At 60.8% G+C, this 23841-nt stretch overlaps 1 protein-coding gene across 1 annotated transcript in view; it reads right to left on the bottom strand.

The window, feature by feature from the left end:
- The window catches only part of PTP4A3 (protein tyrosine phosphatase 4A3), a 45667-nt gene extending 27431 nt beyond the window's left edge, over window positions 1-18236 (bottom strand). Inside the window, exon 1 of the mRNA XM_017511455.1 lies at window positions 18135-18236. The gene's annotated coding sequence lies outside the window, so the exon portion shown is untranslated. The remainder of the gene's footprint in view (window positions 1-18134) is intronic.
- Between the last annotated feature and the right edge of the window lie 5605 nt (window positions 18237-23841).

The raw sequence follows: 23841 nt of genomic DNA, 5'->3' as shown, positions 1-23841 counted from the left end.
GGTGGGCAGGAGTCCAGGCCACAATCACCAGGCCTGCAGGTAGACTAGGCACCAGGTCCAGGGATGGAAGCTCACATCCCTCCCATCCCCTGCCCCACCAGGAGCTGCCACCAAACAGCCCTGGACCTGAGGGGTGGATCTGGGGGTGGAAGGAGCTCAGAGGAGCTGGTCCCTACCCTGCCAGCTCCAGGGCTAAGAGACAGCCCTGGCCAGGAGCTGGCCCTGTCTGGCAGTGCTGCAGCCAGACCATTCACACGGGCCTGTCGGATGCTGCAGCTCCCAGGCCTCCCACAGCAGGGCACGGAGGACACGGGCAGGCGACTCAGCACCTCAGGGACTGGGAGGCCCTCAGGCCACATTGCCTTCATGTTGAGGCCAGGGATCCTCAGGGAACCATGCAGACTGGAACACCACCCTCCAGAATCAAATGCCCCGGCAGACCACCCCGATGAGTGAAGAAAGCAGGTTAACCACATCAGGGCATGGTGAGGCTACACGGCAGGTGGACACTTCACAACCTTGCCCACGTCTTCACTCCCTTCCCAGGAGCAAGGCGCTCTGTGACGGCCGGGGAGGGGCCTTCTCATTCTGGTCTCTAGCGCCCACCACGCTCCCACCCTGCCCTGAGCCCTGGGCGGGTGCCAGCCTCCCTTTTCCCCAGCAGCTGGTGACGTCCCAACAGCACGGGAACCCAGGGGCATGGCAAGGGCACCTTCACCCTATTTTACAAACTTCTGACAGCTGCTCAGGACAGAGCCTGTGTAGGCGGAAGTGCTGTCTAATTTTGGGGGGTTTTTTTAGATAAAATTCATAAAACATGAATCCACTATTTTAGCCTTTTTTTTTTTTCTAATCTCACTCTGTTACCCAGGCTGGAGTGCTATGGCACAACCTCGGCTCACTGAACCTCCACCTCACAGGTTCAAGCAATTCTCCTGACTCAGCCTCCCGCGTAGCTGGGATTACAGATGCCCACCACCACACCCGGCGCTTTTTTATATTTTTAGTAGAAACAACGTTTCGCTATGTTGGCCAAGCTGGTCCCAAACCCTTGACCTCAGGAGATCCACCCACCTCGGCCTCCCAAGGTGCTGGGATGATAGGTGTGAGCCACCATGCCCGGCCATTGGAACCATCTTCAAGTGTCCCCTTCAATGTTTTAATATACTCACAGTGCTGTGTGCTCATCACCACTAAGTCCAGAACACCCCCATCACCTCCCCCCGCCCCTCACTCAGCAGTCACTCCATCCCTCCTCCCCCAGCCCCTGGCGACCACAAGTCTGCTTTCTGTCTCTGAGGACTTGCCTGTGGGGGACATTGTCTATGAATGCCCTCACACACCATGTGGCCCTCTGCGCCTGGCTCCTTTTTCTTCTCCTGGTGATCTAAAGGCTCAGCCACGGTGCGGCCTGGGTCCATGCCTGCTCCTCCTGTTGGCCGCCCACATTCTACTGCAAGGATGTGCGATCTTCTGACTTCCCTGGGCCACACTGGAAAAAGAATGTCTTGCACCACAAATAAAATACACTAATGATAGCTGACGACAGACAAATAAAAAAAAAAAAAAAAAAACCCTCATGTTTTAAGAAAGTTTACAGCCGGGCGCGGTGGCTCACGCCTGTAATCCCAGCACTTTGGGAGACCAAGGCGGGTGGATCACGAGGTCAAGAGATCGAGACCATCCTGGTCAACATGGTGAAACCCCGTCTCTACTGAAAATACAAAACATTAGCTGGGCATGGTGGCGCGTGCCTGTAATCCCAGCTGCTCAGGAGGCTGAGGCAGGAGAATTGCCTGAACCCAGGAGGCGGGGGTTGCGGTGAGCCGAGATTGCGCCATTGCACTCCAGCCTGGGTAACAAGGGCGAAACTCCATCTCAAAAAAAAAAAAAATAGTTAAGTTTACGAATTTGGCCAGGTGCGGTGACTCACACCTGTAATCCCAGCACTTTGGGAACCAGGCAACATGGCAAAACCCCATCTCTAATAAAAATACAAAAATTAGCCGGGCATGGTGGTGGGCACCTGTGATCCCAGCTACTCGGGAGGCTGAGGCAAGAGAATCACTTGAATCCGGGAGGCGGAGGTTGCAGTGAGCCAAGACCGTACCACTGTACTCCAGTCTGGGCGACAGAGTAACACTCCATCTCAAAAAATAGTTTACAAATTTGTGTCGGGCTGCATGCAGCTGAGGGCTGGGCAAGCTTGTTTACCGTATGTGCCTGCCATGTTTTATTTATCCATTCCTCAGCTGATGGACATTTGGGTCGTTTCCAGGTCTGTCTTAATTTTATTCTCAGGGACTGAGCCAGGGGCTGTGCGGGGCATTGCAAGGTTGGGGGAGGGCTACACCTTAACCATCACCCACAACTCCTGTCCTGCCAAGACCTGTCGAGTACAGGAGGCTGAGGTCCTACCAGATGAACCCTGTGGGAGTCCCGACAGCGTGCCCACGTGTGTGAAGGAACACAGGAAACAGGAGAGGGACTGCGGGTGGGGAGTCCAGGCTGGCAGGTGGAGGCGGGGGACACAGGGCAAGCAGGCAGAATCCAGTCCCACACCTTCCAGCACCTTTCTGGGCTGTGCCAGGCTGCCGAGGGAGGACGCTGGGCAGGTCAGGGTGGGATGGAGGTCCCAGTGGCCAGGGAACTTGGGGAAGGGCCCTCCAGGGTCCCTGGCAGAGAGGGCAAATGGTACCCCCCAAGGGCCCAACCCACTCCCCTGGAGAGAACACAGAAGAAGAAAGTGGCATCAGAGACGGGCCTTAGAGGGCAGAAAAGATAGATGAACATGTTTTTGGAAGCTAAATGCATAACCTGCATGACCTCGGGCAGACAAGGAGCACAGGGCAAAGACTTATTTAATTCACTCAGTGGGAACGGCAGGAGGCAAAGCCGGCTCAAAGGAGGACTCAGGGCTAAGTGCCCACAGCCCTCAAGAGACCGCACGATGGATTAAGATGGGGAAGAGGCAGCCTGTCCCTGACTGCAGACAGTGCGGCCCCCACCACTCACCATCTTCTCTGCCACACAGAATCCACTGGCACCTCTACCAAAACTCTGCAGTTCACGCAGGATGTCGATGAGTCTGGGCCCTGTTTGATCACAAACGGTGGACATGGACATCCGCAGAGTTGGCCTAATCAATCCAACAGGGCAAAGCAGAAGGAGGAGGCATCCACGTGGGGGCGCAGCTTGGGCAAGGGCCAGAGGCAGGAGGGCAGGCCGTGGAGGGAGGAGGGCGGGGCTTCCCAGGGGGACACCTCAGGAACTGCTCCCTGGGAAGGGTGGGCTCTGGAGGGCAGGGGAGAGAGGAAGGCAGGGCTCCCCAGCTTCTCAGAAGTACTTCAGGGCATGCAGAGGTCCCCACAGTCCCCAGTCCAGGCATGTCACAGAATCGAGTGCAAGGTGAGGAAGTGAAAAGTCCCAGAATCCGCAGACGGGGCAGAATAGCAGCCATGGGCAGCTGACAAGCACAATGGGGACACCCAAGCCCAGAAGTCTAAAGTCACCGCCCAGTGGAGCCACCGAGGGTCACCAAGAATCTGGGATACCCACCTGGCATCCTGAGTATCCTCACCCCTGCCCCCAACCTAAGTCAGATCATAGCCCCTCTGCTCAAAGCCTCCAATGGCACCCACATCACTCAGAAGGAAAGCCTGAAATCCTATGGCCCTAAAGGCCCCATTCGACCTGTTCACTGCCCTCTGCCCTCTGCCCTCCTGCCACTCCCCCCTCCTCACCTGCCGCAGCCTCACCTGCCTCCCAGCTCTTCCTGCAACTTGCCAAGCACAGTCCTGCCTTCGAGCTCTTGTCCTGGCTGTGCTGGCGGCCAGGAAACCACTCTGTCCCCACGCACCGGTGCTGGCCCCCTTCCTATCACTGGGATCTCAGGTTCAACGTCCTCCTGTTCCCCCTGCTAGCCACCGAGACCTGTCCTCCATCCCCCACCCACAGCAGGGGTCATCTGTCCCCCTTCTGGCAAAGCTTGTCAGCCTCACCCCGCACAGGATGAGAGCCCGGCCACAGCCCCACCCTTGGCTGCCTGGTTCTCAGTGAGCACCGCACACAGCAGGCGCTGGCCCAGTGGAGGTGTGAATGCATTCAACTGTCCTGTGAGCAGGAGGAAGGCAGTCAAACGCCCCTAGAGACAGATGGGGATGCTGAGGACAGAGGAAGGAGGGCCTGCCAGCAGCCATTCCTTCCCACCCAAGCACGCCCAGCAGCACAGTCACCAGGGCACCTGTGAGTGGGCCCAAAGTCCCTGCTTGGGTGGCTTTGTGGAAAACAGGCTCCCACCAAAGGCACCTGGAGACTGGGACCCCTGGAGGAAGAAGCGTCTGCTGGGTGTCTAGCCAAAATTGCCTGGGGATCCGCCAAGGAAGACAGGATATGGCCAAGCACCCAGAAAGAACTGGGGCCACTTCTGCATGGGACCCACAGGACCAGGAGCCAGGTGCGCAGGGCCCAAGGGACCAGGGTCCCCACGTCCTCGCTGCTCCCTCACCAGGGGGCCCCTGCAGCCCTGGGGGCAACTTGTCTGTCCCTGTCATGGACTGTGGGCAGCAGACAGGGAGTGCTGATTACTGTAATCCATGCGGGGTCCCCAGGATCAGCACAGGGTCAGGCCCAAAGCAGGTGTCAGTTAACGCTGGGGGATGAGGATTTCTGGCAGTTTATTTTTTTTTTTTTGGGACGGAGTTTCGCTCTTGTTACCCAGGCTGGAGTGCAATGGCGTGATCTTGGCTCACCGCAACCTCCGCCTCCTGGGTTCAGGCAATTCTCCTGCCTCAGCCTCCTGAGTAGCTGGGATTACAGGCACGTGCCACCATGCCCAGCTAATTTTTTGTAGTTTTAGTAGAGACGGGGTTTCACCGTGTTGACCAGGATGGTCTTGATCTCTTGACCTCGTGATCCACCCGCCTCGGCCTCCCAAAGTGCTGGGATTACAGGCTTGAGCCATCGCGCCCGGCCTTTTTCTGGCAGTTTAAATTACTTCTTGAACACTCCTGGCAACGTAGACAGTTGGTACCCAGTAAGTGCTGCCAGTTGGTGGTGCCTCCTGAGTGCCAGGCGCTGTTCCATGCCCTTTACATGTAAAGGCTGTGTCCCCCCCCTCCCCCAGTGTTGACAGGAGGTGTGGGAGGGAGCTTAGGGCTGGGACAAGCCGACTCAGAGCTGCTGCTCCTGCTTCCATGCCCGTCCCACAGCTGCCTCCTCCTGGAGGCCCTCAGGGGGTCCTTGCCTCTACAGAGATGCTCTGCCCCCAAGCCCCTGCTGACTCAGTACCACCTCCAGAGGGTCTGTCCACTCTGTCCATCCAAGTCCCACCTCCCTGGAGACCCACTCACCAGCCCGTACTTACTGGGCACCTACTGAATACCATGGCTATACTGTCGGTCCAAGGGAGCTCACGGTGGGAAAGGCTCAGTTCCTAACATGACAGCAAACTTGGCAGAGCAACCAGGAGCCAGACTTATGGGGGCCAGAGACCCCAGGACCCCAACCACCTCTGCAACAGGACAGGGGAGAGAGGCCCTCAGCTGCTGGGGGGCTCTGCCCCAAGAAACCCTCTAACCCCATGAGAATCTCCTATCCTTGACCCAGTTTCTGCCCCAACCCCTGGAAAAGGGGAGAAGCACAGAGGCTCCGAAGAGGGTCCACCTTGTCCTGCACCGCCCGTCAAGTACAACAGCACCTCAAATAACACTGTTGCTTTCAACATGGTTTCATGAAAATGCTGATGAGACAAAAAAATCGATTCCCATTCAGGGCCATTGTGCGGCATGTGCACGTGCCCTCCAGGTCTTCGTGGGTCTTCTCCCCGTCCTCTGGCTCCCCCACACCCCAAAGCTGTGCACATCAGGTGAACAGGTGTATTGACAAGCCGGCTGAGTGGGCGTGGCTGTGCATGTGAGTGTCCTGCCACAGGACGGGGTCCTGAGTGGGCGTGGCTGTGCACATGAGAGGGGACCGGGTCCTGAGTGGGCACGGCTGTGCATGTGAGAGGGGACCAGGTCCTGAGTGGGTGTGGCTGTGCACGTGAGAGGGGACCCGGTCCTGAGTGGGTGTGGCTGTGCATGTGAGAGGGGACGGGGTCCTGAGTGGGCGTGGTTGTGCATGTGAGAGGGGACCGAGTCCTGAGTGGGTGTAGTTGTGCATGTGGGTGTGCCCTGCAATGGAACGGGGTCCTGAGTGGGCATGGCTGTGCATGTGAGAGGGGACCAGGTCCTGAGTGGGTGTGGCTGGGCACGTGAGAGGGGACCAGGTCCTGAGTGGGTGTGGCTGTGCATGTGAGAGGGGATGGGGTCCTGAGTGGGCGTGGCTATGCACGTGAGAGAGGACCAGGTCCTGAATGGATGTAGTTGTGCATGTGGGTGTGCCCTGCAATGGAACGGGGTCCTGAGTGGGCGTGGCTGTGCATGTGAGAGTGTCCTGCCACGGGATGGGGTCCTGAGTGGGCGTGGCTGTGCATGTGAGAGTGTCCTGCCACGGGACGGGGTCCTGAGTGGGTGTGGTTGTACATATGGGTGTGCCCTGCAATGGACGAAGTCCTGAGCCGGGTCAGGTCCCACCTTGTGCCTGGAGCTGCTGAGATAGGCTCAGCCACTCGTGACCATGAACTGGAATTTCCACTGGGTGGGAAAATGAATGAATAAATAAAAATTATTGCAAAATAAAAACTCGTCTAATAGACATAGACGAATGCATGACAATACGCTGTGGCGTTTGTGATGGTTTGATTTTGAAGTGCATGGTGGCGGAAGGTGCCCCAACCACGTTTGTGAGTCAGATGTGCTCCGCCACCACTCACTGACCCACCGAAGGCAGGGGAAGCAGTTCTCCTGTGTAATTCACCTTTCTTACATGTATGTGTGGCTCACATTTACCTCAGTGTTTAATATTAGAAGTGTTTGGGATCCTCATTGAAAGCTTGGTGACGTTGCTGTGACCAGAAATACCTGGTAGGAACTTAACTCATACCTATCAACCTATGGTAACACTAGTTTCATTAAACCAAATTGCACTTAAAACAGGCTTAAAGTCGCAGCTTCCAAGAAACTACGCATGATGTTGCGTGAGGCTTACTGCACACTGTGCCCAGGAGAAAAGTCTGGGGTGCCCTGTGGCCAGCCCGGGCCCAGCAAGGCCGTCTTCCCCAGGCTCAGCACTCTCAGACCACAGCTTCCCCAACATCCCACAACACACTTACTGGGCGCCTACTGAATATCATGGCTACACTCCAGGTATACCCATCTCAGCAGCATCGGCAATGCTGGGGAGAGCAGGGCCACCGCACACACGGTGCCCGGCCTCCTTGGCCATACGAGAGGCCACTGCAGGCTTTCTTCTGGGCTGCGTGCTGGCTGCGTGCGCTCTTGACTTACTTCCTCTGTAACAAGTCAGGATGAAGGAGAAGCTGACGGGGCTCTGCCTGCCTGACCCAGGGAGGTGGCTAACCCTAAGTCCGGCCACTGCCTCCAAAGCAGCGGCACCCACACCCCAGGGCTGCTGGGAGGCTGGACCAGACAACGGCGGGTCTGGTGCATACAGGAGGTGCCTGGGAGCAGCCAGGGACCCTCCGGAGACATCTATTCCTGCTCTGGACAGGCCCCGCTGGCCAGGCCCCTGAAGAACAAACCTCCCGGCCGCCCACAGGCACCTGGATCCGCCAAAGCCCCGGTTCTCACGCTCACTTCCTCCTCAGAGGGGGCTGGGGACAAAGCCTGAAACCCCAACACTCTCTCAGGGAGGCTTCACCCGTGAAGATCATGAGTAGGCGCCTTCAAAAGGCATGAGGAAGGGGAAGTGGGAGGGGAAAGGATGGGGGAAAGTCAGGAGGGAGGGGAGCAGGAGGTATGGGGGAGGGGAAGGGGGTAGCCAGAGGTGGAGGGGCCATTCCCCAGCCTCCCCATGTGGGCAGGGACTCCTGAAGGCAGGGGTCGGGGACTCCTGAAGGCAGGAGGCTGGGACAGGCGCGAGGCCCCACGAGGGTCAAAGTTCCCCCTAGGGCCAGGCAGGCCCCGCTGGCAGTGTCCGTGGGAAAGGCCCTGGGCCCAGCCAGCAACACTCAGGCCTGTCAGTGGGCACTGGGGCTGCCACAAATGCCAGGGCAGCTGCACCATCCCGTGGGGTGGAAATCCAGGCCCACACCCACTCCAGGAAGGCCCAGACCTACAGGATGATCTAGGGGCCTGAGAAGGGCACAGAGGGCTGCGGGAGGTGGTGGAGAGGGGCTTCTACAGCACCACAAGCACCCTGACTGGTGCCATCCACGCCCTTGGCCCCCGCTGGCCACGCCAGTCCCTATCAGCTGCACCAGTCCACCTCTCCCTTCACCTGCCCCACCTATACCTTGCAGCCTCAGACCCGCCACCAAGGGTGGCCTCCAAAGTTCCCAGAGGCTGCACCCTCTGCCAGCACCCCTCCCAACTCCCTCAGCTGCTGCCCCAGGTCTCTTCCTTCAGCCCCACCAACGGTGGCCTATATGATGTCAGTGGGGGAGTGGGATCCCAGGAGCTGGAAGAACGGCCCCTGACATCACACAGGCCACCCTGGGCTGAAGCTGAGTGGCCTCGTCCATGCCCCAGGCTGTGAGCTTTGGGGGCCTGGGCCCTGCTGGGGTCCACGGTGGGGGAGGGGTAGGTGACTGTGTGGATGGACAGATGGTCACGCTTGGTGAATGGTTCGGTCCACACTCCGGCCCACGTGTCCCAGCGCCCCGGAGCTCCGCTCCACCTGCTGTTCTCTGAGCTCCCTGCCCCCATATGCTATCCTGGGACTCCACGGCACAGACCTCTGAGCCGCTGGCTGTCCTCACAGGCCCAGGGCCCCTCGGGACAGCCCTTCCGGTGACTTCCTGCCAGGGAGGCCAGGAGGAGGGGTAAACAAGGCCTCCAGATGGCTTCCTGTGGCTGGGCAGCCGTGGGAACAGCCCAGCCTGGGGAGGCCACCAAGGGAAGGGAGGGTGGGAGCAGGGGCTGGCCAGCAGCATCCATCAGCAGAACATCTGCTGAGATGGACCCGCTGCCCTCTCAGAGCCTCCCACATGGCTAGAAAGGGATGTCATACCCTGTTTACAGAGGGGGATACTGAGGCACAGGGAGGCAAGTTACCCCAGGGCCAGCCGCGGGGCCCCAAGCCCATCAAACCCAGTGCCCTCCCCTCCTCCCTTCCATCTCTCTGGCCTCATCTGCAAAGGGGCAGATGAGCTGGCTGGAGGCCCCCATCACAACAGGACATGCAGATGTGCAGGTGCCAGCTCATCTGTTCCATCCCAGCACTGCCACTCCCCAACTGTGCTACCTAGCAGGCTGCCAGCTGCAGATACCAGCTTTCTGCCCTGGGAAACAGGGGGACCATGGCAGCTGCCACCAGGGGACCCTGAGGTTTAAAGATGTGCCCTCGGTGAGCTCCTGCTGCCAGCCCAGAAGAGGCTCTCAACGGTGCCATTGAGAGTGACGCCGTTTCATCAGGTCCTGGGTCCCCAGGAGGAGCCCATCCTCACCCAGCTTGCCCCTTCCTGGAGCCTCATCCACGACTGCCTCCATATGGTGATGCCACCTCCTCCCAAAAGTCCGCCCTGACTACCTGGCAAGGGGATCCTCATCCTGCCCCAACAAGACCTCAAAGTCTTGGGGACACATGCTCCAGGAAGGTGACTGTCATCTCCTACAAATCCTACTCACTGGGGGATCTCTCAAGGGTCAGGACTGCCCCTCTCTGCCTACTGCCATCCCCACGGGGCCAGTGTGGACCTGGGCAGCCCCCCAGGAGCGGCAGGAGCTACACAGCAGCCAGAATAGGGACGAAGAGGGTGGCAGGGCACACAGCCGGGCACCAACCACCCTCCCATCTGACCCAGGGCTCTGCCAGTGTGCAGAGAAACACTCACACCAGTGCCGAGACACGCATCCCAGCTGTCCACGGCCTCATGGGGGTGGGAGGATGGCTAGTTAATAAACGAACATCCTGCCAGACCCAGAGACCAGGGTCCAAGGGTGCCACTGGGAAAGGACCAGTCACCACCAAGGGAAATTCCAAGTGAGAGGGCAGAACAGCACACGAGGCCGGCCCCGTTCCTGTGAAGTGAGGCAGAGCCTGGAGCTGCGGCAGCTGTGTACTTCCCAGCTGTTAGAATTTGTATGACGAACGTTACCAAGCGTGTGACTAAAACGCTATCTACGTGTTTGCGCCGGACCCTGGCTCATGCTGTAATCCCGGCACTGGGGAAGCCCAAGGCAAGGCGACCAGCCCGGCCAACATGGTGAAATGCCACCTCTACAAAAAATAGCCAGGCATGGCGGCACACGCCTGTGGTCCCAGCTACTCCAGAGGCTGAGTCAGGAGAAATGCTCGTGCCTGGGAGGCAGAGGTTGCAGTGAGCTGAGCTCGGGCCACTGCACTCCAGCGTGGACAGAGCGAGACACTGTCTCAAGAAAGGGAAAACAAGTACGTGTTTGAAGCGTGGTTCAAATGTTGCCTCTCCCCCATGGGAGCTCCTTGTGGGTCCTAGCGGTGCTGCCATGGCAGGTCCCTGCCTGCCCCAAGAACACAACCTGGCAGGTAGGGAAACTGAGGCACCATGGACGGCCCTCCCCCAGGTCGAAGGCCTGGAAGAGAGGAAGTGCGTGCCACCACAACCCAGTCCATCCATGGCAGTCACCAGCTCAGAAGCAAGCAGCCTGGCTCAGGTGGTGGGGGCTCAGCTGCCAGACCTCTGTCCTAATCCCCACCCATCTGCTGCAGGCTCCGGGTTCTCCCCCAAGCTCCCTATTCTCCAGCTACAAAAACTGAGGCCCAGAAAGGGCAGGAGCACAGAGAGCTGGCAGAGCCAGGGCCAGGCCTTGTAGATCCCTAGGGCCATGCAGAGGGGACAGGGAGGCCACCGAGGGAGGGGCAGCTGGGAGCCCCGGGCACCCCCAGGGACCCCCTGAGCTCCATACGGCAATTCCCAGCAGATGGGCCTCTGGGCAGCCGGCCAGAGGGAAGCAAAGCCCGGGAGGAAGGGCCTCCGAGGCTGACCCAGGACGGAGAGATTAAAGGAGATGTTTGCCTTGGCAGGGGCCCCAGGTCCAGGCGAGCCAGAGAGGAGGGGGCCAGCGTTCCAGGCACCAGCAAAAGATGCCAGAGTGGGGGTGCCAGGAGGAAGAGGCACCCTCTCAGGGGGCAGAATGGGTGAGCGGGTACAGCATACTGTGTGCCACAGCAGTGGTGGCGATGGGGACGGGAGACAGGCCGTGGGGAAGAAACCCCGGGTGGGGAGGCAGGGAATCCTCCGAGCCCTCCGGAGCCTCTTCCAGGAAGCCTGAGTCACAGGAGCGCCAGTCCCGTGGGAAGGGGACCGAGATGGGGACAGGGATAGGGCAGGGCCACCCGTCACCTCCTCTAGCTGGGCTAGGCCTGGCTTTGAGGTCTCCGTGGAGGGTGAGGATGAGGCCGTGGGAACAGGCTCCTGCAGCTCCCCGGAGGGAGGGGGGTGGTGGAGCTAGAGAGCGGGTCCAGCCCATCCTCCAGAAGGGGAAACTGAGGTCCAAGAGAAGAGCCTCCTGGACAATGACATCATCAACTGAAGCGTGCCCTGGGCAGCCCAGGCCCGGACACTGGGGAGACCAAGGCAGGAGTCTCCTCAGCCAGGCCCTGAGCACCCTCATCCTAGGGTCCTCAGCTTCCAGGGTCCAGTTCTAGCACATCCGCCCTCAGCCACGGACCCAAGACCCTCCAACGCCCAGGGTTAGAGCCTTCTCCCTGATGCCCCATTTCCAGGACCCCACCCCAGGGAAACCTGATCCCCGCAGGCCCTGCTCCACCTCACCACCTCACTCTAGAACATTCCCTGGCTTCTGCCACTCCATGCCCTGGGATGGGAGTCAGGGACTTGAACCCTAACATGCTGCAGTGTGGGGGGTTCCCAGACTCCCATCTGCCCACATAAGTACCAGTGGCTCCTGCAGGGGTGTTGGAAGCTCCAGGAATTGGAGTGTGCCTCAAACAGAACCAAGCAATCAGGGGATGCTTCCCCAACTTATAGCCATTCATCAGGTCCAGTCTCTTATCTGCAAGTGCAGAGCAGAGACCCCACGGGTTATGCCCACCCCCGAGGGTCACCTAGCAGGAGACTTGGGTCCCACTGGCCCACTCTACCACTCACGCATCAAATAAACCCTGAGCACTGGCTACGCCAGGCCCCGGGGCAGAGGGCACAGGGGCCCTCTTCTAGGCCATCCCAGTGCCAATGGACACTGACCACATCTTCCAGGGCCAAGGCTCCCGCCTGGGCACCTCCAGGCAGGCCTCAGGCAGACACCTCCCTCCCTGCTCCGCCTGCACTGACCATCCAGGTCTCGGCCCGTCAGGGACAGCCACACACAGCCAGGCTCATGCATCGTAACAGCAGCAGCCTGCAGACCCTGCACCAAGGCCTCAGAACCAGGGGCAGCAGGAGGGCGATGCCCAACTCAGGTCCAATGTCCGCACAACATTTTGTTAAACTCCCTCAGAGCTGATGAGCAAGGATAACAGAGTCTCACTGATGCTGTCCAGAAAGATCACTGCCTTTTACAGATGAGAATGCTGGTGCCGAAGGGGACAGAACCAGGCTCCACAGCCACTGAGGCACTCGGGCCAGGAGGCAGGGTCCTCATGTGTAACATCTCACCCTACCACCTGCCTCGTGAGGGTTTGCGGGGGACGTGTGCCCCACCTTCACCTCCTGGCTCACTGGACTCCCAGCTGAGGCCAGCGGGGAGCGTCTGCCCAGCAGCCAGGCGGCACGGCAGTCCTTGTTCTGCATTCGTGGTAGGAGCTGGGCATAGAGGGGCACTTCCCAGCAGGACCCCCACCCTCTCCCACCCAACCGCAACCCCAACCCGGGACAGGCCTTACAGGAAGACACCCCAGCCCACCCAGGGGGCTCCATGCAGGTCACTGGGACCTCCTTCCAAGAGCCCCCACTGTCTGGAGCCTGTATGACCTCACGAACTGACAAAGCCTCAGCCTCTCACTGCACAAGGGGCAGGCGGTCTGTCCTACTGTCACAGGGACCCACCAGGATGGGGTTGGCTCAGCCCTGCACACCCTGGCAACAACCTTCCCCAAGCCCCGGCTTCCCAGCGTATAACACAGCACTCTCTCCTGCTCCACGTGTCGCTCTGGCCCTCAGGAGGCAGCTGGAGCCACCTTCAACACAAATCAACCTGCGTTCTTCCCCCCAAGCCTTCCAGGGCCTTCCAGCCTGGCACCCTCCCTGGCTGGGAAAACAGCAAGGCAGGACAGGCTGCGCTCCAGGTCCCCAGCCAGCTCGGCCACCCTCCCACAGGAGCGCCTGGCTCAAGGGCATGTCCCAGAGAGCACAGCCCAGCCTGCTGCGTTCCCTGATCCTTCGTCAACTGTGCCTGGAACCCCAGCGGCTCAGCAGGTTCAGGACCCGCCCACGCAGCCCGTCGGCATGGTCTCGTCCCACGTGAGAGAAGGGTACACTGAGGCTCAGAAGGTGACATGGCCAAGCTGGCACCGCCAAGCTAGCCCTTCCTGAGGCCACCTTCTTCCCATCCTGTAACCCCCCCCATCCCCACCTTATCTCTTCCAGGCCCACTCCTCAGCAGGCGCCCTTTGTCCCACGTGGGCCTGTGGCACAGCTGCCCCACTCGGTGCCATCCTGTTTCCAGTGGGCCAGAGCAGACACACAGTAGATGTTCCAGGGCTAGCCGGCTCAGTAAGAGAGGAATGCTGGACTGGCTGCCCAGGGCCAGAATCCACGCCACCTGACGACCCTCCCGGGGCCAGAATCCACGCCACCTGACGACCCTCCCGGGGCCAGAATCCACGCCACCTGATGACCCCCCCGGCGCCAGAATCCACACCACCTGACGACCTGAGCTACTCACCTCACTGGCACTGCTACCCAAATGACAAGAACCCTCCCCTGCCCATTAACTGACCTTTCCCCAAAAAAGAGGCACAGCTAGTGTTCAAGTTCCTGCCCTCCTCCCAGCAGTGATCCTGGCATGTCGCTTCTCCCCTAGGGTCCTTCTCTGGCTCTAGGGCAGGACGGATTATGAACACTTACCCCAGTGGTCTCAGTCCTCTAGCATCAAGTGTTACGTATGAGTCAAACTCGGTCCTGACCGATGGCACCGCAGCCCAGATAACGGGGCCGGTCCTGGCTGTACCTCGACCACCACGCACTGCCAGGAAACCCCACCTTCACATGGCACGGGGTTACAGTCATGGGGGGATGGGGGCTACACATTGGGTTAGGCCTGCTTCCTCTGAGCCAGTGGCAGGGTTCGGGGGGCCGGGGAGCGGGGGCCAGGCCAGGGTTGGAGAGGGGAGGCAGCCCCATCTGTCCCCTGCCAGGATGGCCCTTGGGGGCAACAGCAATAACTACACTGCATTTCCATTCCTTGCAGAAGCATGGACCCTGACATGGAGGCACCCCTGCATCCAGGGAAGATGCCAGGAGAGGAGCTGGGGGACAGGGGGACACCCCTACACCTGGAGAAGATGCCAGGGAGGCGCCAGGAGGCCCAGGGGCACCCCTACATCCAGGGAGGATGCCAGGAGAGGAGCCAGGGGAACGGGGGCACCCCTACATCCAGGGAAGATGCCAGGAGAGGAGGTGGGGGACATGGGGACACCCCTACACCTGGAGAAGATGCCAGGGAGGCGCCAGGAGGCCCAGGGGCACCCCTACACCTGGAGAAGATATCAGGGAGGTGCCAGGAGGCCCAGGGGCATCCCTACATCCAGGGAAGATGCCAGGAGAGGAGCCAGGGGCATGGGGGCACCCCTACATCTGGGGAAGACCCCAGGAGAGGAGCCGGGGGCACAGGGGCACCCCTACATCTGGGGAAGATCCCAGGAGGGGAGCCGGGGGCATAGGGGCACCCCTACATCTGGGGAGGATGCCAGGAGAGGAGGTGGGGGGCATGGGGGCAGATGAATGGGGGCTGCAGGAGGGCGGGGTGGCGCATGCACCTAAGTAGAAGTGGGGATGCATTGGGCGACAGTCCCTAGGGCCCCCAGTTCCTCTCCAGGAGGAAGGTAAACCTGAGGGCCCACTCTCAGGACCCCAGCTGAGCCCTGAGCCATGTGGTCATCCCTGACTCAGTTCCACTTCCAAACCATGAGGCTGCCACTGAGGCAGCCAAGTAGGTGGCCGCCAGGACCCTCCGCCCTCTGCTCGGGCTCCTGGGTGGAAGGAAGCGCCCATCCCTGCTCCCATCCCACCCCCAGAGGCCCCACCCCACCAGCCCCAGGAGGCCAACCTACCCAATTGGCGGGCGTGGGGCAGGTTTTGGGCAGGCACCTTGCCCCCGGGCCACCCCGCAATCGCACTCACCCCACTCACAGGGAACCAAAGTCAGGCGGCAGCGACGCCACACTGACCACGTCCCTGTGTGAAGTGCAGTGCCCCCACCTGCAGCCCTCGGCCACTCCCACCCAACCCCGAACCGTGTGGAGAGGAAGGGTCTCATCGGCCCTTGGACCCCACCCAGGTCCCTGCCTAGGGGTCCTGCGGGCAGGTCCAGGTCAGCAGGAGGGATGGGAAGCCTTTTTTACCTCATGGGTGTTCACCCACGTGACTGAGTGTCACACCTGTCCTGCCAGGAAGACCCGTCATTGCTCCCATTTCACAGATGCGGAAACGGAAGAAGCCAAGTATCCAGCAAGCAACCGGGAAGCCAGGCCTCCTCCTGCCGCAGCTCAGCCTCGCCTACCGCACTTGCTAGGAAACGCCACTGCGGGCAGAGGAGGTGCCAGGGACCAGAGGGAGGAGCTGCCAGCAAGGGGTGGCCAAGGCAGAGGTGACAAAGTGCCCTGTGGTCGTCGGAGAGGTGGACATCTGCTTACAGCCTTTGCTCAGGTTTGGGACCTCCATGGAACAAGGCAAGCCCAAGGTCTTGGGGGGAAAAATCACTGCTCTCTGCCAGCCCCAGACCCAGGAGCTCCCAGCTCAGTCCCTCTGGCCAAATGCCACCTGGACACCAGCCTGGTACCCTTTCCACTTAACTCACTAGGACCTGCCAACCAAGGAAGGGCCTCCCTAAGCTGTACCACTGCCATCTGGACGTAAGTCCCCAAGGAGGTCACGTGCACAGGCACTGGGCGCCAGCGGACACTGCCCACCCTGGCGGTGAGCGGGAGAGCTCATGCCAGCTTATGCCCCTCTCAGGCTGGCTGTGTGCACCTGTTCCCAAGTCCTGGGCAGTAAAGCCATGTCTGTATGGCTTGGAAGGAGGTCCACCACAGAAACTGACCAACGCTCCAAATCAGGATTTGGTTTGGCATTTCTCAGGTGTGCCCTCCTGTCACTTTTGAGCCCAGCCACCCAAGAGGACTCCAAGACCTCTCACCATCCAAACTGCCTTCCCGTCTGAGAGAAGGCCACCCGCCCAGCCTTCCTCCGGCCTCTCAAGTCCAGCGCCCGACTGCATTAGCCAGCCACCCTCGTCCTGGGCTGGCACTGAAGACAGAGAGGGAACAGTTGAGGCCCCCAGCCTTACTCCAGTGGTCAGGGCAGGCTTCCGGGAGGAGGGCAAAAACAGAGAGGAGCAGGCCAGGGAGGAAACCGCCTGGAGGGCGCGTGTCACCCCGCCTGCATCTTCTCCCATCTCGCCAGCTGCCTGTGGGGGCCTGTCAGTGACCTGCCTGCTCCACCAGCCAGCCACGCCCACTCTCCAGGTCCAGCGCTGGGCCTGGCACAGAGTAAGTGCTTGGCAAACACGTTGGGGGTGTTGAGGGGTGGCCAGATCCCTAGTGGGGGTATTTGGAAACAGCCCAGGAGTTCCTACACAGGGCAGCTTCTCCTTACAACAACAGTGAAGGGAGCTGGGGTGAGGATGGGGAGACCTCCAATTGCCTAATTCCATTCAGGCGACAGGCTCGGGCCCCCCAGCCTCCAGCGTGGCCAACCAGCCGCCCCTTTGCAGATGGGAATGCCAAGGCTCTGCTTAGCCCTGCGGGTTAGGGGCTGCACAGACTTCTCCTCTCTGGGCCTCAGTCTCCTCATCTGAGATATGGGGTTAGCAAACTTCCTGGGAGGATTTCAGGAGCTCTGTGAAGCATGGCTCTGCACAGGACTGCCAGGGGCTGCTGTTTGTGCAAAGCCACAGGAACCCTGTGTTCAGTGACCTCCATCTGGTCTGGAGCCGCAGACACTGCTCCAGCAGTCAGAGCAGACTACAAGGATGCCCAGCACCCACCATCACGTGCGGGGCACACCCCAGAGCCCGCAGGCAGAGAGAGGAGGTGCAGCATGTGCCTTTCTGCCTTGGCTGGCAGTGCCTGGGCACACTGTGAGCAGCTGGCCTGGATCCACACTGCTCTTAAAGCCGCTATCAGAGAGGGTCAGGGAAGCCCCCTCACTAAGGGGCTGTCAGGGCTTTCCCTCCAGGAAGCAACAGGCCAGGGCAAAACTGCTCTGCCCACTTGGAGCTAAGCACCCCACCACCCACCCCTGCGGCCACCAACTGCCCAGGAGATCCCAGGGGCGTGTCAGGAGTCACCCGTTTAACTCCTGCGGCACGTGGATAGCGGCTGCTGACCTGATTCTACCCGGGGCTGCTTGGAGGGCTGAGGCGCCGCCCGAGTCCCAACACTGGTATGATCTGAGCCAGCCTCCACCCAGCCTGAGACCTGACGCTCCGCTTCCCCCTGACTCCACGGACATCCACGACCCACCCGGGAGGCAGGGAAGGCTGTGGGGGTTCTAGCCCCCCAAACCGTGCAGCTGAGGAAACTGAGCCGTGCGTGAACAGGGGCAGAGCCAGATCCTGGGCGGGACCCTGGGCAGGATGAACTCGGAGCGGGAGGTCTTCCGCGCCCCCAGAAACGGGAGCGGGTCACCCCTTCCAGCCAGGGGTGTCCTGTGGCTCGCCTGGGGAAAGGGCGGCCTCCCGGGGCTCGGGCCCGGCACGTGGCCGCCTCCAGGCCCACGTTGGTTGTCCGCGGAGCGGCCGCCAGGCGCAGGGTCCCGGGACGCGCGGGCAGGGGGAAGGCGGCAGCCCTCCCACCTGCGCGCCCCGAAGCCGTGCCCGGAGCTGGCAGCGGGCTCGCGCGCGGACGGCCCCCCACGCGCCTGCACAAAGCGCCGCGCGCCCCCGCCCCGAGCGGGCGCGGAGGAGACTGACCTGGCGGTCCGGGCGGCGCCGGCACGACGGGCGGAGGGCTCGGGACGCGCGCGCCCTGGCGCACAGGCGCGGCCGCGGCTCCGCCGGCTCGGGGCGCGCGCCGGGTCACGTGGGGGCACGGCCCAATGGGAGCGCACCCCACGCCGCGGCCGCGCGCCCGCCGCCCCCGGGACCGCCGCGGACCGAGAGGAGGCGGCCGCTGGGGCTGACCTTGGCTCCTGTGCCTGGCGGGCGCCTAGGCCGGGTCGGCCTGGGACGGGCGGGCGTCGGAGGGGCAGTTCTGAAGCCCCAATGAGGAGGAAGAGGGCGGGATGCGGCCGAGGCCGGGGAGTTCACAAACTTCTGGAGTCCGCAGTCTCCCCCTCAGTCGATGGGGGCTGGCTGAGGGGATGGGCCGGGACCACAAGACAAAGGCCACCCGGCCCGGGTACTTGGGGTCAGACCGGCTTCGGGACCCCCGACCCCCGTGTCATCAGGGCGGGTGGGGCGCCCACCAGACACGTGGTGCTCAGAAGGGCAGGAGGCGCCCCACCCCCTGCCCGCAGGCTGTGAGGCCCGCCCGGTGAGGGCGGCATCTCAGCCTCCAGCCTGCCCCTGGGGAGCTCTCAGGGGGCCTCCCTTGGGGACCTTGAGGACGTCCTCTTCTGGGTCACCCCGTCCTAGTGAGGCTTGTGACTCCAATTACTGGAAAACCCGGCACTGGTTCATGTAGGAGGCCCCGGAAAAGGGGAAACAGAGGCAAGCTGGGGTCTCCCAGGGGGCCTCACTCACCCAGCCCTGTTCCATGCCAGTCCCTGGACTCTTGGCCCAGGTGGATGTTCAACTGCTCAAGTCCTGCCTCCACTTCCCCTAAAGATGCCCTTCCACCTGTCCACCCTCAGCAGCCAGAGAGACCCTGGGAAGATGGGAATGAGAGCCACCTTCCTCTACAAAGTCTCCAGGCACCATCTTACTGGCGAAGGCCAGAGACCCTGAACTGTCCCAAGAGCACCTGACTGGGCTCCCTCCTGGCCACCTGGTTGCCAGCCTCTCTGAGAGCGCCTGCAAGCTATTCTTCCAGCCCAAAGCTTCCTTCCCACCTAAGGGCCTTTGCGCCTGCTGTGCCTTCTGCCTGGAAGTGCACCCCAGACTATCCCAGGGGCTCCCTCCTTCCCATTGCATGGTCCCCATCAGCTGCCGCCGCCTCTGAGAGCTCAGCCTCTGCTGGCCGTCCAGTGGCTCAGCCCCACTGCAGTCTCGACTCTGCCAGAAAATTCCCCAATCAGAGACAACACAGGTCATGGGCCAGACCTCCTCTGGCTTGTCCCCAGTGCCCAGCATCTGGCACAGAACAGGTGCATGCAAATCCTGGACAGGTGGGCGAGTTGATGGTGTCCAGGGCTGGTCCTTCCTAAGGGCAGGGGTGGAGATGGCTTGGAGGACAGAACCTGGAAGACCTGGGTTCAAATCTGGGCTCATCAGCTCATTCAGTCCTCACACAGCCCATGCTGGGAGAGCTAGTGTTCTCCCCGTTTTACTGGTGAGACGCAGACAAGGTCAGCAAGTCCTGAAGATTGCCCAGCAAGTTGGGAGTACAGCTGGTACAATGCCCACATTTAAGTGCTAAACCGGGTGTCTACTTGGTGTGTTCCAGCACGCACGAGAAGGTCGAGGCAACATCCCTGGCGCCCCAGCTTTGAGGTCCTAGGAAAAGTGGAACCTCCCATTCAATGCTTCTATTGCCAGGAAGTTCGGCACCTATAAAATCAGCTGCTTCCCATTTCATCGTGGGTCCATTTTAATTATTACTTTTTAAGTGTTTAGCTTCAGGCTGAGCACAGTGACTCACATCTATAATCCCAGCACTTTGGGAGGCTGAGGCAGGAGGATTGCTTGAACCCAGGAGATCAAGACCAGCCTGGGGAATATAGTGAGACCCTATCTCTACAAAAAATAAAAAATTACCCAGGCATGGTGGCATGCACCTGTAGTCCCAGCTACTCGGGAGGCTGAGGTGGGAGGATCGCCTCAGCCCGAGAGGTCAAGGCTAAAGTAGGCCCTGATTTCGCCGCCACACCCCAGCCTAAGCAAAACAGCGAGACCCTGTCTCAAAAAAAATAAATAAAAGCATTAATAAATAAATGTTTGGCTTCATTCAACCTGAGCAGCAGCAATACCTCTGCCTGTTTCGTCCTCTTTTTCTCCTCCCCTGCCCAAAATCTCAGAGAGGTTTCTATCCCAGCCACCCAAATTTGTCGGGGTGAGTGGGGGCTCCTGAGACGCTTCAGTCTCCTTCCTCCCCACACTCCGGTCATCCTGCGGGGAGTCAGGGGCAATGGAGACTCCTCCTCGCTGGATTCATTTCAGTTCTCAGACCCCCACCGAGTGCTGACCATGCGCCAGGGACTGCCACCCACCCGCCATCCCACCAGGTCCACACGGAGCCCTGCGGAGGAGTCCCTGACACCCCCATTTTGCAGATTAGGAAGCAGAAGCTAAGTGAAGGCAGAGTTGAGATTCAAACCCCAGGCCTGGTGAAGCCAGAGCCATCCAGCTGCTGTGAGTGGAATGGGCCGGGCGTGAAGGAGCATGGGGAGCATCCTGGGATTTCACAGCTGAAGACAGCTCAGTGATCGTGTTTTACAGAGAAGAAAATGGGGCCTCGGAGATGATGGCTGAGCCACGAAAAGGTGGGGTTGGAATTCAGGCCCAGGCTCCTGAATTCCAGACTCCAGAATCTTCCCCCCACTGGGACTGAGGTACGTTCCACAGAATGAATCCCAGCTCAGCCTACACCAATCGCTGGACCTGCCCAGGCCTGGAGGCATGGCCGGGAGGAGATTGGGGGTGGGGTGCGGACGCGCAGGACAGTCTAGACAGTGGTGGGGCCCAGCGGGGCTGGAGGGATTAGCAGATTAGCTCCAAGGAGGACAAAGATGAGGTCAGCGCTAAGTGGATTTCTGGAAAGCCTCCTCCAGCCCAGAAGGGTCCTACAGGAGGGGCCCAGGCTGGGGGACCTAGATTCAGCCACGGGGGGTATGGGTGGGTTCATGGCACCAGCAGCAGCTCCTAAGCCCCCGTCACTGGGCTGCACACTTCCACCACTCCTGGTCTCAGTTTTCCCATCTGTAAATGTCACAGTAGCTCCAACCTCATGGGGCTCTTGGGAAGGCCCGTAAGATGGTGCCTGTCAAGGGCTGGGTTGCTTCTGCCTGTGCAGAGCACTGTCCTTCCGAATCCTCCTCCAGCCCTGAGGGTCAAAGAAGAGAAAAACGAGCGTGTCATATGGTGGGAAGTTAGGTAAACAGAAGCAGGGTGCAGCAGTATACATCTAGGAAGAGAGTAAGTGTGGGGAACGATGCTCTCTGGACCACCTCACATCCCCTCTGCGCCCCGATTTCTGTGGTGGTGGCCCATGCTGAGCGGGAGTTGGACCCTCCTCCTTACCCAACAGTGCCCGCCTTCCGTGTGTACCAAGCCCCAAAGGGCGGAGGAGGGAGCAGCCCAGGCCAGCCCTCTGAGGTGTGGCAGGGCGCTGGTGGACGCACCCGCCTTCATCTGCAGAAGGACCGCCCTCAGGTGTCCAGCACACTCACCAGGAGGTCCTGAAACCAGCTGAGACCTTGATAACACACCTGGATGGCTCCATCACCTGGCGTCACCACAAATAAACCACCTGCACCATGTCCTTGTCTCAGGCTCTGCTTTCGAGGGAGCCAGTGGAAGCAGCCGTGCCCCCCGTGCAAAGAGGAAGCCGACCTGGGGCACTGGCGTGCAAGAGCTGTGAGGGTCATTTTCATTTCCCTCATTCCCCCTGTTTCATGAATGCAGCCATGCTACTGTGATGACATCTTCACTGTGTATTAGTTGCACCTGTGAAGCTTGCCGTGTGTGCGTGTGTGTATGTGGTCTGGAGTTCTGAGTGGCCGGGCTGGGCAGTTCTGGCTGGGGTCTCATGAGACGCAGTCACATGGCTGGGGTTCCAGGCATGCAAGGGCCCAGCTGTGGCTGGGGGATCCCCTGCGGAGCACGCTCACCATCCCAGCTGGCCAGGCCATGCGGGTTCTTAGCTGCTGCCTCCATGTCTTCCTCTAGATGCCCCTCTGTAGGGATGCTTGGGTGCCCTCCTCAGGAGAGCAAGGTACATGTAATCTGGCCTCAGAAGCCACCCAGCGCCACCTTGCTGTGTTCTGTGGGGCACCCAGACCTGCCTTGACTTGGCATGGGTGGGATGGGGGCACTTCTTGAGCCTGCAAGGATGAGGCCACTGCAGGCTGAGCTCAGCCCGTGCAGCTGGGGTGGAGGTGGGGCAGTCCTGACTCGGACTTCTTAGACCAGCAATGAGGGAGGGTGTGGGAGCTGGATGGGACAGGGCTGGGACCCCTGCACCGGTGGGCTCCCCTAAGCCTGGATGCTCCAGCCGTGTGGCCCTTGCCAGCCGAAAGCACTCGTGGCTCCCACTGCCCCTGCGCTTGGCAAACTTTCACCGAGCACCTGTGCCAGGTCTCCCTGGGACGTGCGGCAGGAGCCCCGAGGACAGGGACCCAGCTACTGTAGTGGGGTACACAGGAAACATGTCCCAGGCACTGCATCTGAGCAGGGATCTGCCGGCCAAGCGTGCTTCCTGGAGGAAAGGGACTGGCGCTCAGCAGGCAGGAGGGGCACCTTGGCGGGTTTGGGGAGGATGGGGGAGCCAGCAGGGACTCTGTGGCCTGGTGCTCCTGTCCCAGGCAAGAGCTGGCATGTCTCCTGGGGATGACGGGGCCTCCCTCGGATTGACCGTGGCCAGGGGTCCCATCACACACAGCCCTGTGTGGCCTCAGCCCCATCTGGTACCTGCCATTGCACTTGGTGGCCCCCAGCTCCCAGAGGACCACTGCCCATAGGCGGTCCCGCCAGTGAGGAGGCCCGGGAGGGTGGGGCAGGCGGGCGGGCCGGCTTCCAGGGCATTGGCCTCAGGCATGTCACACGGGCGCCCCCTCGTGGGGGCTGTGGGCAGGGCCACTGCACCCGGTGCCACCTAGGCGCAGGTCCAGGGCACCGCCCTCAGCCAGGTCTAGGCTCTGCTGTTGATGTAGGGCAAGGCTAAACATTTTTGAATGAGAGGCCTGCCTTTCCATTTTGTCCCAGGCCCCTGAAATTACATATCGGGTCTTGCGTGCAGCCCCCACCTGGGCCTGGCCTCCTCATCTGCTGGGATTCAGGGGAGTCGCCAGGAAAAAGCACCCACATGCCAGCCCTGCAGCACCCCATTCAGGGTGAGAGGCAGAGCCGTAGCTGGGGTCTAGCTCCTCACCCCCCAGTCCCCAAGAGGGAGGACCAGATCCCTCCACAGGTGCAGCCCAGACCACTGGCAAGCGGGAGCGACAGGCTGGTCTGCAGGAAGATCCCCAGCAGGGCCTCAGCAAGCCATGTGACCTAGGCAAACCTCAGTCTGCAGAGGGCAGGCCCCACGGGAGGTCTCCAGGGGAGTGGGGAGTGGCCTTCCACCAGGGCCTGTCCAACCCACCCACCCAGGCTCAGAACACTCCTCTCCCCTGTACCCTGGGCGTGGGTCTCCGGCCCATCCTGAAGCCCGTTGTGTGCACTTCTGTGCGAGGGCACTGACAGAGCTTCCATCGGCCTCATTTTCTGGGGACCTCGTAGGCCCTGGAGGGACCCACAGGGCTCAGAGACCGCTACCAAACCAGGAAAACTCCCTGCTCCTGGCACTGAAGTTCCCAACCCT

Source organism: Cebus imitator, unplaced genomic scaffold (genome assembly GCF_001604975.1).
Source record: "Cebus imitator isolate Cc_AM_T3 unplaced genomic scaffold, Cebus_imitator-1.0 Scaffold449, whole genome shotgun sequence".
In the NCBI taxonomy this organism is placed as follows: Eukaryota; Metazoa; Chordata; class Mammalia; order Primates; family Cebidae; genus Cebus; species Cebus imitator.
Note: the sequence above shows the minus strand (reverse complement) of the source record. Positions and strands in the feature narration are given on the sequence as shown.